General features: G+C 41.6%; 1 protein-coding gene across 4 annotated transcripts in view; it reads right to left on the bottom strand.

Annotated features, from left to right (window-relative positions):
- Positions 1-13,522, bottom strand: part of DAW1 (dynein assembly factor with WD repeats 1) — a 269,838-nt gene that overhangs the window by 19,918 nt on the left and 236,398 nt on the right. For 2 of the 4 annotated variants that reach the window (XR_004241999.1, XR_004241996.1), the window contains one exon: positions 8,834-11,784. The gene's annotated coding sequence lies outside the window, so the exon portion shown is untranslated. Of the gene's footprint in view, positions 1-8,833; positions 11,921-13,522 lie in introns of those variants that run through there. The other 2 variants (XR_004241998.1, XR_004241997.1) reach the window with 2 other exon arrangements.

Below are 13,522 nucleotides of genomic sequence, written 5' to 3'. Positions count from 1 at the left end.
CAGGCCCAAAAGCTGCTGTAGTAAGCTGTAGTAAGAGACCACACTTTCAAAACAACAGTTCTACCAGCTCCAAAAGATGGATTACTTTTCCTGCTGGCAGACAAGAGTGTGTTGGTGTACACCAATAAAGAAAACTCAGGAGTATTGCTCTGAAGGAGATATTGCGTCCAGTGGGCAATGGTTGCTTTCCAGCAAATAGTATTTTACCCCTAAGAGATGAGGGAAGTACTTTGACCATGTACATACACCGTGCTCTGTCACATCTGCTCTGCAGAAGTCCTTTCTTCAGGTGCTCATGTTCCCTTCAGAGCAGATGAGGGGCAGATCACTTCCATTCTCCCGTGTGCTTTGCCATTATTTCCCACAGGTTGTGCCTCAAGAGATGGGGTCTTATAACAGTGGGTAATGAAAGCTGTAAGGCCACTTTACCTCTCTTTGTCTGAAGAAGAAATAATACTCCTGGAGATGCTGAAAATTTGATTTTGGCATCCTTGAAGTGAAATAGGGACTGAAATGGGGCAAGGGAGGTGGGGGGGGAGGGCAGGGGGAGAGGATGGAGAATGTTTATTACCTTGTCCTTGCCAGAAAAGCTACAGGATAATCTTTCTGGGCACTATTAGTGGTTGAGGTGAAATGAATTTATGGTTCATAGTCACTTGCTTATTTTGGAAGGGTATCTGAACTCATATATATTGGAATACGGTCCAAGACGCCACTTCTGGCATTTAAATCCCATAATGAATCACAAGTTGAGGATATGATTCAATATCTTAAATTGCGTTATCAGATTTGTGACTCATGGTTAATGAGACAAAGTCTGGGAGGGTTCTGAATGATGCCTTCAGGAACAACAATTTTTGATCATTTTTCTTGTGGTCAGGAGGTGAAGGTGGTGTGCACTGGGGTCACAGCACTGTGTTATTGCAGCACAACCAGGGTGTTGCCAAGGAAGGGCTGTTTCAAAAGCGCTTGTGAAGAGCTGTTACCCCTAACTTTCACTAGCAGTTCCACACTATAGCAAGAATTTCAAAATGAGGTGCCCTCAAAATACAGCACGTGTGCTGTACTGTGTATATATTGTTGCAGATAACAGTAGAAATACTTTTTATCTCTGTCTCCTCTACTTCTCAGGGTATATCAGCAGAGAGGCAACACTTAGACTCCCCTAGTCTTTGCACAAGCATCTTGGTATAGGTACCCTTCCTTGCTAGGCTGACCTATATCCCTACATGCTCCAGGTTTGTGTGACTGGCAGGAAGTGCAAGACAGGCCAAATGACAATGCAATGCAAATGCAATGTGTGTTGCACAGCTAGCAATGACTGCACTAGCAGGAGGCACTAGGGGTCCAAGCTTCTTGAAGCAGATTTTTCTAATAGGAAGAAGAAATGATAATCAAGAAAAATGGCATTTTTAAGCAAGGAGATTGAGGAATAATCAGCTGCAAGTGATTCTGATCCTCAGAATACACCTTGGAGGAAACTCAGGCTAAGAGGAAGAAAGTGAACTAACTTCATAATATAGCCAAATTAAAGAAATCTTCGAGTTACTTTCACAGTCCTTTTGCCAATTTGAGAGGAATTATGCTATACCCACTGGTATCAAAGGCTGTGCTGAGATCCAACCAACAGCAAATACTCATTTCCTAGTTCTCGTTGCATATTTAGTTATCTTTACAACATAACCACAGGAATGATTCCCTGGTCTCTCTAAGGACTACTCCACATTAAAACTATAAACAATGCTGTAAGTCAGATATTGTAGAAAATGTCTGTGAAAGAATAGGAACAGAAAGAAATCATAAAGAGCCCCTTTCTTGTGAACTTTGTCTACAGATGCTGACAGACACAAAGTCATTCAAGTGGCTTTGCTTCAAGAAGGTCTCTGAGATCTTAAGGTCACAGTTTGGTTAACATAACTCAGCAGAAGACAATGTGCTTCTGGATCTCCTTCCATGATTCAATGCCACCCACATCTGATCTGTGTTTGGCTGAGCTGCCAAAACATTAAAATCTTTGAAGGAAGCATCCTACTGAATTTAAAGTGGGTGTCCTGCTTTGAGAGAGCAGTTCTTAGGCTGACCATTCCAAGCTGGGGGAAGCCTAGGAGTTGAAGTATGGAGTGGCTAGTTATGGTGGAAGTTAAATAATTTCATCATTGCTGACTCCTGTTAAATACTAAAGGGCACAAAGCTAGTGTGTGCAGTAGCAGAGGACATGCAAGTTGGGAAATTCTCCACCTCATGCCATTTCAATAGAAAGTCTGTTCTTTCAAGTTACTCAGACCTGGGTCCTGAGCCAGCAAAGCACAAACACCCCTCATGGATGGTAGATCTAGTGTGCTTTCTGATTCTTTCAGCTACCAGGTTTTCTCACAAGTATTCTTGTGCTTTCTTTACGAATGGCCAGTGAGGCTCGATGAAGCCACAAAACCACAATGACATCTCCTTTCACTCCTTCACTACAGCTCTGCCTTCCTTGGTGGCAGTTAATTTCCCCAATGCATGAGGGCTGTTGCTATCCACAGCTGATTCCAATATTGGCTCATGGTTTCCATGTGATCCTCCAGCTTCCATGAAACCCATGTGTTATACTCTGTGATTGTAAATGCAACATAGCAGGAACTCTCAATTTCTGTTCACAGCCAAAACCTAAAATCATTGCTCAGGAAATGGCTCTTAAGCATAGTAATAACAGAACTACCAGTGCTCCATATAGCAAACATTAAGAACACCCTGAGATGCTGTGAAGACTGGGAAGAGGCTGATCAACATCCTGAAGAAGAAATCTTTTTTTTGTAGACAAACATGAGCAAATTTCATCTATGCCTCAAGCTGGCAGGAGGGAGATCAGTTGGATACAACAGGTAATTAAGATGCATTACTTAGTTTTTATATCAGGAATTGTTCGCACATTTCTTTTCTGCTATATTGCAATCCCTTTACTGATGCTCAGGTAATATTTAGTTTCTGTGTCTTGGGCATGTTACAGTCTTATGGTGAAAGAAAGACTTTTAGCATCATCATCTAACAAAATGGTTTACTTTGTCCAGACTGGATTAACGAGTCAAAAACAAGAGGTGCCACATGTTCAGTGCTTTTCTGCTGTGAAGCAGTGTTCATTTTTCAGAAGCAGAGAGACAGATGGGCTTGGGACAGCTTGACTCAGATACACACTTTGAACCTGTGCATTTATCTGGAGAGGAATTTGTTGGTTTGTGCAGACAATCATTTTGCATTTACACAAGTCTAAACCTTCAGTTTGTGCTCTTACTTAGGAACAAGCACTTCAATCATAGTAACCATTACTATGGTTATTGTGGGCCTGAGATTTTTTTTATTAAAGAAACCCTTCTACTACTTACACCAGTAGTAATAGTGAAATCTGGAAGTAACAAGCTTTTGTTGGAAATCATATATTCACTGGGATTCTCTTACATCCCAACTTTGGCAACATGTTTTTTCTTTCCACATTCATTCTCCCATTCCTAAAATGAGCTGACAGTCAACCTCACTTTATGCTTATACTCTTCCAACAGCATGTGTCTAAACTAATGCTTTTTCTTCAGCATAAAAGCAATTAAAAAACCCCAACACCCAAATACTGTATTATGAACCTAATACACATGTATCATGGGCAATTTGTTCTAGTTTTTGCCCAGTTTATTCCAAGAAAAAAGATTGCTCAGATTTGTTTTCCTTTCAGGAGAGATAAAGTAAAAAGAGTATTAAAAAGGGGAGCCAGGATATTCTCTCATCTCCACTTGAAGATCGAATCTCTGACAGTAAAGTCTGACATGGGACTAGCAGTGATTTCTCTGCTGGCTTTTCCATCATGTTTAGTTGCCACCATTGCAATGCAAACCCATCTTTTCAACATACTTTCATTCTGAAGAGCTTAAAGCTTTCCTGTAGCATTTTATTTACCATCACACCAGTATTGTGTGTGGGTCTTTCCTCTCATTAAGATATATGATATGAAAACAAAATGCAAAAGAGAAAAGCAAAAGAACAGCAAGAGTTCTGTTCCCACAGACTTTGCAGTTTTTCTAACTATTGTCCCAACCTGCCCCCAGGGAGCTCTAGGGAATATGATGCATCTATTGCTGTTGCTCTTTTGACCTCCAACACTGATCTGTTGCCCAATAAAATATCTCTCAAATGACGGCATGGTGTCACAGCTGGTTTAGAACCTGAGAAAACCAGCTCTTTGCATAAACAGACTCCATCTTCCCTTTGTCCTTTTAAGCAATGTACCCAAGGATATCTTTTTGTGGTATTATCTGCTAACCAGGGCCCTCCTCTTTGTGCAAAGCACAATACGGAGGGTCGTTAACACAAGTGAAGGACGTCACATAAAGTAATATCCTCTGCTCTGCCACCTATTTTATGTACTTTTGTACTTGACTGAGTAGATTAGGTAAAGTATAATAATTTATAAAAGAAGAATTTCATACAAAGACACTTATTTTCTTTTGTAGTTTCTCTGTTCTTTTCTCTGTCATGGATCTGCTCCCTCCTACTGCAGTGAAAAGGGTACATTAAAATTAATAATCTAAGATGGGATTTTCAAAACAGACTATGGCAGTGAAGGGTCCAAAAGCCACTGACATTCAGTGGGAGCTAAGTCCTTCACCTCTTTGAAAATTCTTAGCCCAAATCCATTAAAGCATACTTCAAAGAGATAATATTCACAATTCCAGGAGTAATTTTCCTAACAGCCTTTTATTCTCATTTCTGACAGGCCCTTCCTCCCTAGATCCAAGCCCCCTGTAGATGTACAAAACAAAATTGCTTCCATGTCCCTTGGAATTCAGACCTCAGCTTTAGCTGTGATTCTTTTGAGGCATTTGTTTTTATATTTAATGACATACAATGATTTGTGTCCAGAAGACACAAAATGGAATTCTGCAATATTTCTTTTGCATCTTTATCTTGTCTCATCTGTCATTATACCTCTTACAAATGGGTGTAACCAGGGCTTTATAAACACGCACCACTTCATCCACATATTTTGACTCCTTACTGTGAAAAGTGAATTCAAATATTGTGGGTTTTTGCTTATGGTTGCTTCTTATATTTTGACAAGAATAAGTTCATCTCCACCAGTCTACATGCCAGTTTGTCAGCCTTTCCTTCTAAAACACAGTGCTACAGCAGTTGTGGCTTATCACATTATTTACTTCAGTCATTTATACTGATTTTTCTCCTCATACCCCTGCAATCATAGCATGAGAAGACTTCACTAATTAAATGAATCAGGTACAGAAAATGTGATCTGACCTGAATTTTTGCAATTAGTCATACAAATATCCTATCAGAAGGCAGATTTTAATTACACTGAAAGTCAAAGCATGCTGTAGCAACAAACCCTTACTGAGAATCTGCTGCACTATATTGACACCTTGTGGCTGGTTCCTCATGATGCAAAGTAGTCACCCAGACTAGTGGAAATAAGAGTGAGTAAAATGTAAAACCTGTGGGGAAAATATTTTCATTTTAAATACTCACAGTTAATGGGAGCCTGATGAAGGGAGTTGATCAAGCTCCACTTTAAATCTCAGTCTGATCCCAGCCCAAATTCAAGTATATAAGTTCTTCAGTGCTGAACACAGGACCAAGACCTATACATTTACCATTTTCACTACAAATCAGATCTCTGTGGGATCCAGCCTTGAAGTGTGTACCCTGAGCTTACCTCAGACTGCCCTTCTCCAGCTGACATATTGTACTTCAGCTTCTACACTGAAGATAGTGGGATAAAGAATGAACAGCTTTTATTGCAACAGTACCTGCTGCCAAAAGAGAATGAGATTACAATTACATTTGGAGAAGGAAATACAAACTTTAAAGTGTGCATGTGAAATAACACTCTAGAAAGTTCAAACAGAATGAAGATGCAGCATGAGCAGTCTTCTTCCCAGCCTGCCCGATGGAGAGGAAATGGCACAGTGCAGGAAGCCGGTTTCAAACAGGCAGATGGGCTGTGACATAAACCTGAGACAGCTCATCTGCTCAATATGTAATCATCGTGTTTGAACCCATTTTCCTACAATCTTCCTGAGTAACACATAACTACCACGAATTCACATAGGAAAGGAACTGCTGAAATGTTAATAAAGGGAAGTATTTGAAAAGGATTCAGATAAATCAGTTACAAAGAGTGCTGTGGCCAGCAGTCAGTGAATCACTGAGCAACATTCAATGTTTTCTCAGGAAGACTAACTCCATCATATGAACCTTTTAGACAAATAATCAAATAAAAATGCTAAACCTCACAAATAAATTACCCTTCCCCAAAACCCATTAGGTCTGCTTTGGTTCATTCCTTTACAAACCTGGAGATCCCTGTATCAATCAATCCCAGTCTCAATCACACAAGACTCCGAAGTTAATTATTTCACACTTCAATCATGACTTTGGCCTTCTGTGGGCAAACACTCTTCCACGAAATAAGGGTTGGTTATCCAGTTTTTGAGAATGAGGGAACTGGATATCAGAGAGTCCCTCCTTTCCCCTGCTTGTTTTCTCCTTGGAATAATGAGATGAGGCTGCTTGGATGCCCTGCTGCTGCCCTGGCAGAGGGGTCCGAGTGATCCACAGCTGGAAAGGGCATTCACACCAGGATCTGGGGTCATCCTCTTGTATCTGGGGACTTTGGACACTTTTGGGATGCCTTTGGACAAGAATGCCTGAGTTGGGGGGCTGCCTACACTGACAGCAGCCAGTTCCAAAGTCAAGGATATGAAAGGGAGCAAGAAAAGGGTGAGAAGGATGCCTGGGCCGACTTGGTCTGCACCCATTTCTATCTCTGTCCAGAATTCCACAATAATTGTTTTGAGGTTTGGACAGTTTAAGGGTTATTACTTTCCCATGTCTGTTTAATTTTATTAATTAAGAAAAGATGTGGTCCCTGTCGGTCTTTTGGCCACATGGAAGTTTACAGTGACACAATTCCATGAGGATGTGGTTAGGAGTTGAGTGATCTGTGGTTCTGCCCATGGGTGAGCTTCCAGAAAAGACAAGATCTGCTGGATAAGCCCTGCCCCTTACTGTGGATCTCAGCCAAGTAGCCTCAGCTTAATGACAGTCATTAACATTAAACGACCTGCAAAATTTTGTTAGTTCAAATTCCAGTAGAGTTAAATGATGATTCTTTTAAAAGAATTGCAGTAATCTATTCATTGCCATGAAACCAGATATAATTAAAGAAATTCCTCCAGCAGTAACTCAATTACATATATTTTTGTTCTAAGCTGGCTTTTTAAAGATTCTTTAAGTGAACAATAATTTACTCACTACGAAACTGTAGCTCAATGCAATAAAAAGTATCCTTTTGTATCCTATGCCATGAAAGGAACTACTAGAGAAGAAACCAGTCTTTGTGGAGAGGTATAAAGGCAGCATGTCCGAAACAAAACCTGAAACCTTGTGTCACTACTTTTAGACATAAATGATTGTGAACTTCTCTCACCTCTCCATACATACTTATTCCCAGTATTCAGAAAAGGAAAAGACAGCTGAAATTACAGAGCCTTTGCCCTCTGAAAGAAGGAGTGGTGTTTGGAGGAAGGTGGAAAAGGCGTGGAAAATATTCTTGGGAAGTCAAGTATCCTGAAGTACAGCAAAAAGCTGCAGCTGCTCTCCAGAGCAGTGAGGACACTGCACATTCCAGTAGCAGGATTCTTTCCTAGTGATATGTACAACCTGCTGCATTACAGAGCAACCCAGAGCTGTGGCCATTCCATGTGTTCTTTGCATTAAATGCAGTTCTCGGTCTTAGTAAGCTCTTCAATAGAATTCTTTTTGCAACATACTCAGACCTCTTCACCATGGCACACTATTCCCAGCAACCACTTTGCACAAATGCATTGTGGTTTGGAGACTGTGATAAATTCACTTACATACATATGAGCTGTCCTATGCCTGTTGCCCTCAGCAACTATGAAATTTCCCAGTGATTTTAGTTTTTAAATTTACTAAGCTGGAACAACCAAGGAATATATTCCAGACCACACACAAAGTCTGTGTTAGGGAAGGTATATCAAGCTAATGCTCTAAACACAACCAAGGCTCACTTTTTCTTTCTTACTCTTCTCTAGAAAGAACCTATGAAATCTTTTCACTCCCTTTTAAATCCCTGCCTTCCTACCCTTTGGAATCCTGCCCAAATCCCTTCCTGCCTACCACATATTCTCACATCCCCTCAGCTCTGCTCTCCAGATAACTATAGGACTGAGCACAGCGTCTGCCTGGATGACAGCCATCAACCCAGCCCTCTCTGCTCTGTGGTTTACACAGCTCTTGCAATGAATACATACTGACTCATGAAAATGATAACAGATGTGAAAAAATTACAGCTTTACCACCTGTTGCTAGTGTAATGGATTTAATTACTGGCAGACAGCTTGAATTATTTTGAGGTCTTTTAAAAAAGGAAGATTTCTTTCTCCCCTGTGGGAGATCCTTGTTGAGAAAATTGTGGTTCCATAAAGGCAATTCACTACAGGGGACAACCCTGCACCACAAAACCCTCTGGTTTCTTACAGATTCCTCCCTGCCAGGAATTTTCCCTTGCACCATTCTCTGATGTGTTAATTATTTCTTTGCCTAAATGACCTCAGTTATATACTTTCAAACTGTCCTTAAACTGACCATAATTTCAGCAGTTGCTTTGCCCACCATGCTGGTGTTCACCCTTATACTGACTGGTGCTTTTGCTACCTTCATTCACAAAAAAGAGAAAGAGCAGTAAAACTCAAGCCATACTCACTCCAGGTACTCATTTGTCACTGTTGTCCAGAGGGACGGTGAGAAAAACGACACAGAATTCAAGTCCAGGATCAAATGTGATTATTTAATTAATTACAAACTCATTTATATAACTTGGTTCGCAATAGAAAAATGACATGATTGGCCCATCGGTCAACCAGCCATCAAAGTGACTGGCTGAAAGGAATAGTTACCATTCTCAAAATACTATTCTCAATGAACCAAAACAATATCCACAGTATTCCACAACAACCTGTACCTGCAAAATAGTTTACAAAATAGCAAACCATTTCTCAGCTAGTTTGCGTGAGAACGGAGACTTTCGCAGGAGGCTGGAAAAACTGGAAAAATTTCTCTGCTAGCTTTTTTAGCATCTACACTCATTGCAACTGGAAAGATAACTGCAAATACATCCTGTGTGAGCATTTTTTCATTCCAGCTCTGACCTTGTTCAGTAAAATCATTTCTGCTCAACATCTGTATGGGCATCTGAAAATTTCTGTATTGCTACTGATAAATGAGAGACAATGGATTAAATTAAGCACTAGCATGTTTGAATTAGGTTGTATCTTCAGTATGTGCTTGAGGCTGGGAAAGTGGGAAAGAATATCCTTATTTATAGCATGATGTCTGCTGAGTGGTCACTGAGTTCAAGAGGTTAAACTGAGCTTCTTGATTATGGATTGACCTTGTAGTATCCAGACAGAGAAGGCAGAGGGCAAGCAGGAAAAGGAAGATCTTGTGCTATGCCCTCTATTCTCTGGTGGGGGAACTTGATCTAAGATCTGGACCTGTTTGGAGAAAATTTTGACTGAGTCCTTTGCGATCTGCATCGACTGGAAATCAGTGTGGGCATCATAGTTCTCTGGTCAGGAAAAAAAAGAATAAGGCAACCCCTGCATCCACAAGAAACTGCTTTCTGCATGCTGTAACACAAAGGTTCAAGGAGAAAACAGCCAACATGAGACAGAGCGCTGTAGGTACATTTGTCATACTGAAAAGTACCACTGTGTAAACAATTGGTTTCAAGACACCACTAGAGATACACTGTCAATTTAAAAATATACCTGCTTAGTTAAGCGAGAGCTGTTGGAAGAGCACCTGTGACCCCAGAGACAAGGAGAAAGGAAAACAAGGAACCAGCAAGAAGGTAGCACTAAGGGCCTTATCTTAGCAAGCAACAAAAGCAGGTAAAGTACATGTTGAATCACAACACATATGCTGCTGAATTGTTGCCAGATAAGGGCTAGAAGAAAGAGAGAAAGTAAAACCAAATGTAAGAAAAGGAATAGAAAGGCATGATGTAAAGAAGATATAGTCTGCCTCCCACTTTTCTCTCACTTTTTCTCTCCAATCCACATTTTCTGCTTAGAGTGGTGCATTTAATTTTCTTTACCATCACTGTCAGCTACAGTGGGAGGTCATTTGTGCCATCATTATCAACATTGTCATATTGACTGCAGTCTGCAGCTCATATTTTGCTTGTCTTTTGCTAGTAAGCTCTTCCCAGTCCTATTTTTTGTCATTATAGGACCATCAGTAGTTGTTTTGGGTAGTTAAAAAAAATGAAAAAGAAAAACGAGAGAGAGAGAGAACAAAAGAAATATAGAAGAAAAAAGGCTTCTTTAAATTCAGCTGTCTGCTCTTCAGGAAGCTGATCACTCCACCTGAAATGAGATATCAGGGGTTGCTTAGCAATAGAAAGATGGCATCCTACCTGTCAGATGGCCCTTTTCAGATTATTTCCTAGATAAGTACAATAATTGGAGGGAAGCATCTTTTGTGGCTGGCTGCCCCCTTGCAATGTCTAGGTTAACACAAGGAGAAATGCTGCGCTTCAGCTACTGTGCTGCAGCTGCTGGCATCTGTTTTCTGGGGAATTAGAATATAACAGTACATGATACTGCTTTACCTAGCATTATTTTCAGCTAACATTATTTTTAAAATATTATTTTTAGTCCTATAAAGACATATTTAGGAATGACTGCCATCTGTCCAGACATAACAATAAAGAAAATAAATGTTTCACTAATGATCAGGAACTAAAGTTACTTCTTCTTGTGAAAGAGTGGTTATTAAAAGGCGGTTTTCCCCAAACAAGAACATATAATACAACAAAAATTATAATGGGAAAACCTACACATGAGCACGTGTCTATGTGTGTGTTTAGGAATTTTTATAATTCCAAGTGGTGTCTGCTCATCATTTTGCTGTCACTGTTACAGCCTCCTTAATTTTATTTATTTTTCTCCTTGTTGTTATCGCAGGGAAAGAGGCACAAAAGGCTCCTTCCCAGACCTGCATTTCTGCGTGTGGCCATGCAGTGGCACAGGAGACCAGGAATCTGTAGAATGTGGTGATTCTGAGGCAGGAACTGCTCAGGTGCGCGGGGTGGGAGCCTGACAGAAGAATGCCCACGTAGCTCAAAGCTCGGGCTGATGCCGGAGCAGCCGGCGGTGCCGCCCGATGGAGCCGGGGCTCGCTGCGGCGGGCACCGCCCGTGCGTCCCCGCCGGGGCAGGAGCAGAGCGGGGAAAACGCTGCCCTTCCTCTCTTTGTTTCTCTCCCTCTGCGCAGAGCTGGAAAGGCAGCATTATTTGGGGCACACTCTGCTCCAGCTCCTGTATGAGTTATCTACCCTCGGCTGCTGAATCCCGAGTGCTGACCCGCGGCAGGGCAGGAGCTCACACGGACGCGTCTGCCCGGCTGGCATGGCTGAATGCTTCTGCTGGGGTGCTCCCTGCTGGGCTGGTGCCACTCTGCGACAGTTCTGGCAGGCCTGAAAAGCCCAGTGCCTGCTCTGGGAAATGGCAGTCGTTTCTTTCCTTGCCTGGGAAAGGCTCAGGGTGCTCCGTGTACTGCATTTACCAGTTTTGTGGGTATTGCCTCTCTCTATTGACCAGGCTCCTGGACCCAGAACACCCATTTCACACCTGGTAAGGAGAAGATATCCACAGGTCCCCACTGTTCATCCTTGGTACACAGTGAAACCATCCTCAGGACGGATCTTCATCAGCTGTCAGAGAAATGAAAAAGCTGTTTCATTCAGTTGAGGAGGGCAGTGTGATGAGGGCTGTGTCCCTTCCTGACATTCTGCAGCAATACTGTGGCTGCAGAATCCTCAGTGCACCAGGACAGCACTGCTGAGGTCCCTGTAAATATATAAATGGAAGATGGGTCCATTTTGTGCAGCCCATGCTGGGATGGTCATGCTTTCTGTAGTCCAAGGGATATTACGCCTCATTCTTGGATCATTTCTACTAAAGGAACCATTTCTTCCCTGGCAGCAGGGAGGAAGGGGAAGAGTCTGCATGAGAATACTTAATGGCTTTGGCTGGATTTTATTTCAGGCTTTTAGATCTCCTCAGGGTGAATGAAACAGGTTCAATTTTAGAATTAATTTTTGGTTTTGAAATAGAGCTTTCTTCCCATTTTCCTAACACTAAAATTTAGAAGGGTCCTAAAACTGCGAGTCAAAGTCAAAGGGAAAAAAAAGCTGAAAAGAAGCATTGAATTCTGACCCCTTCCATTGCCAACATCATCCCTCCTGCCTCTTCCTTCAAGCAAGAGGAGACACACAGGATTTATTCTGAAGGCACAGAGACATCATCTGTAGAGCACAGTAATAAACAAAGTGTCTAGGCTTTGGAGCTATTTATTCTGGTACAAAGACTGATAAAAGGTGTAACTAAACAATTAGCTGATTCAATTTACCCCTAATGATAACCTCAATGCGAGGAACTTCATTCCTCTACAATTAAACCCTTGTGCTCAGAGACACCACACACATCCCGTCCTGCGTAGGCGGTCACGACACACAGATAAGGACACACGGATCCTCCAGGTGGCGATACAGCCATATTTCCCCCCCCCCCCCCCCCCTCCGAATTATACAGAAAAGCTGCTTAGATTCTGGAGAGCAAGAGCTTATGATTTATCTGTAAATATGGCATTTCTTTACATTATTTATTTATAGTGACAACTATTCAGTGTGTGTGTATATATATCTATGTATATACATCTATTTAAAACATATGTCTTTGTGTATATACATAGATGTACCCACATCTACTTCCCACTGTAGCTGTGCAAGCTACATGTCTGCATTCTGCTCTGCCTCAGCTGAACTCTGCTGCAGATGAAGGAGGAAGATGTCCTGATGAGAAGGAATGAAGAGGGATGACAGCAGTTTAACTTCTATTTAATTAATCCATCATGATTGACTTCTGACGTTGCAGCAGTTGTGTTTAGTCTCTGCTGAGTGTCAGATCCAAAGACAGCTGCAGTCAGTGTTGCAAAGGAGAATGATCCAGACTGGGTGCTCCAATGGAGATGGTGCCCCACTGTTTTGGCTGTGGGGACTCCTGTGGGTGCAGAGGGTGACCTCACCGTTCTCCATGCTGGTTTCTGCCCAGCTCCAGAGTGGGAAAGCAGGGAGATAGGCTAAAGGGAAATCAGGCTGGGACACAAAATTAAAAGGAGGCTTCTCTTTGCCTCTTGATACTTGTGAAATATAAAAGTTTGAGCTGAAAGCAGGTGTAGCACTACTGGACTCAAGGAAATGCAAAATTTAAATCAAGTTGTTCCTTTGCAGTGAACAGTTTTTCTTGGCTGTACTTACACTGAGGTGGATCAGGAAATTTTTCCAATGCATTCTAGCTTCTATAGCACTGTAAGATACATCAGCTGCAGTTTAGATTTGGAAAAAAACAAATGACTGACAAAGCACTATTATTATTATGAGTTTACTTCTT

The sequence above is a fragment of the Corvus moneduloides genome, chromosome 10, assembly GCF_009650955.1.
Source record: "Corvus moneduloides isolate bCorMon1 chromosome 10, bCorMon1.pri, whole genome shotgun sequence".
In the NCBI taxonomy this organism is placed as follows: Eukaryota; Metazoa; Chordata; class Aves; order Passeriformes; family Corvidae; genus Corvus; species Corvus moneduloides.
This window is presented reverse-complemented; position numbering and strand designations above follow the sequence as displayed.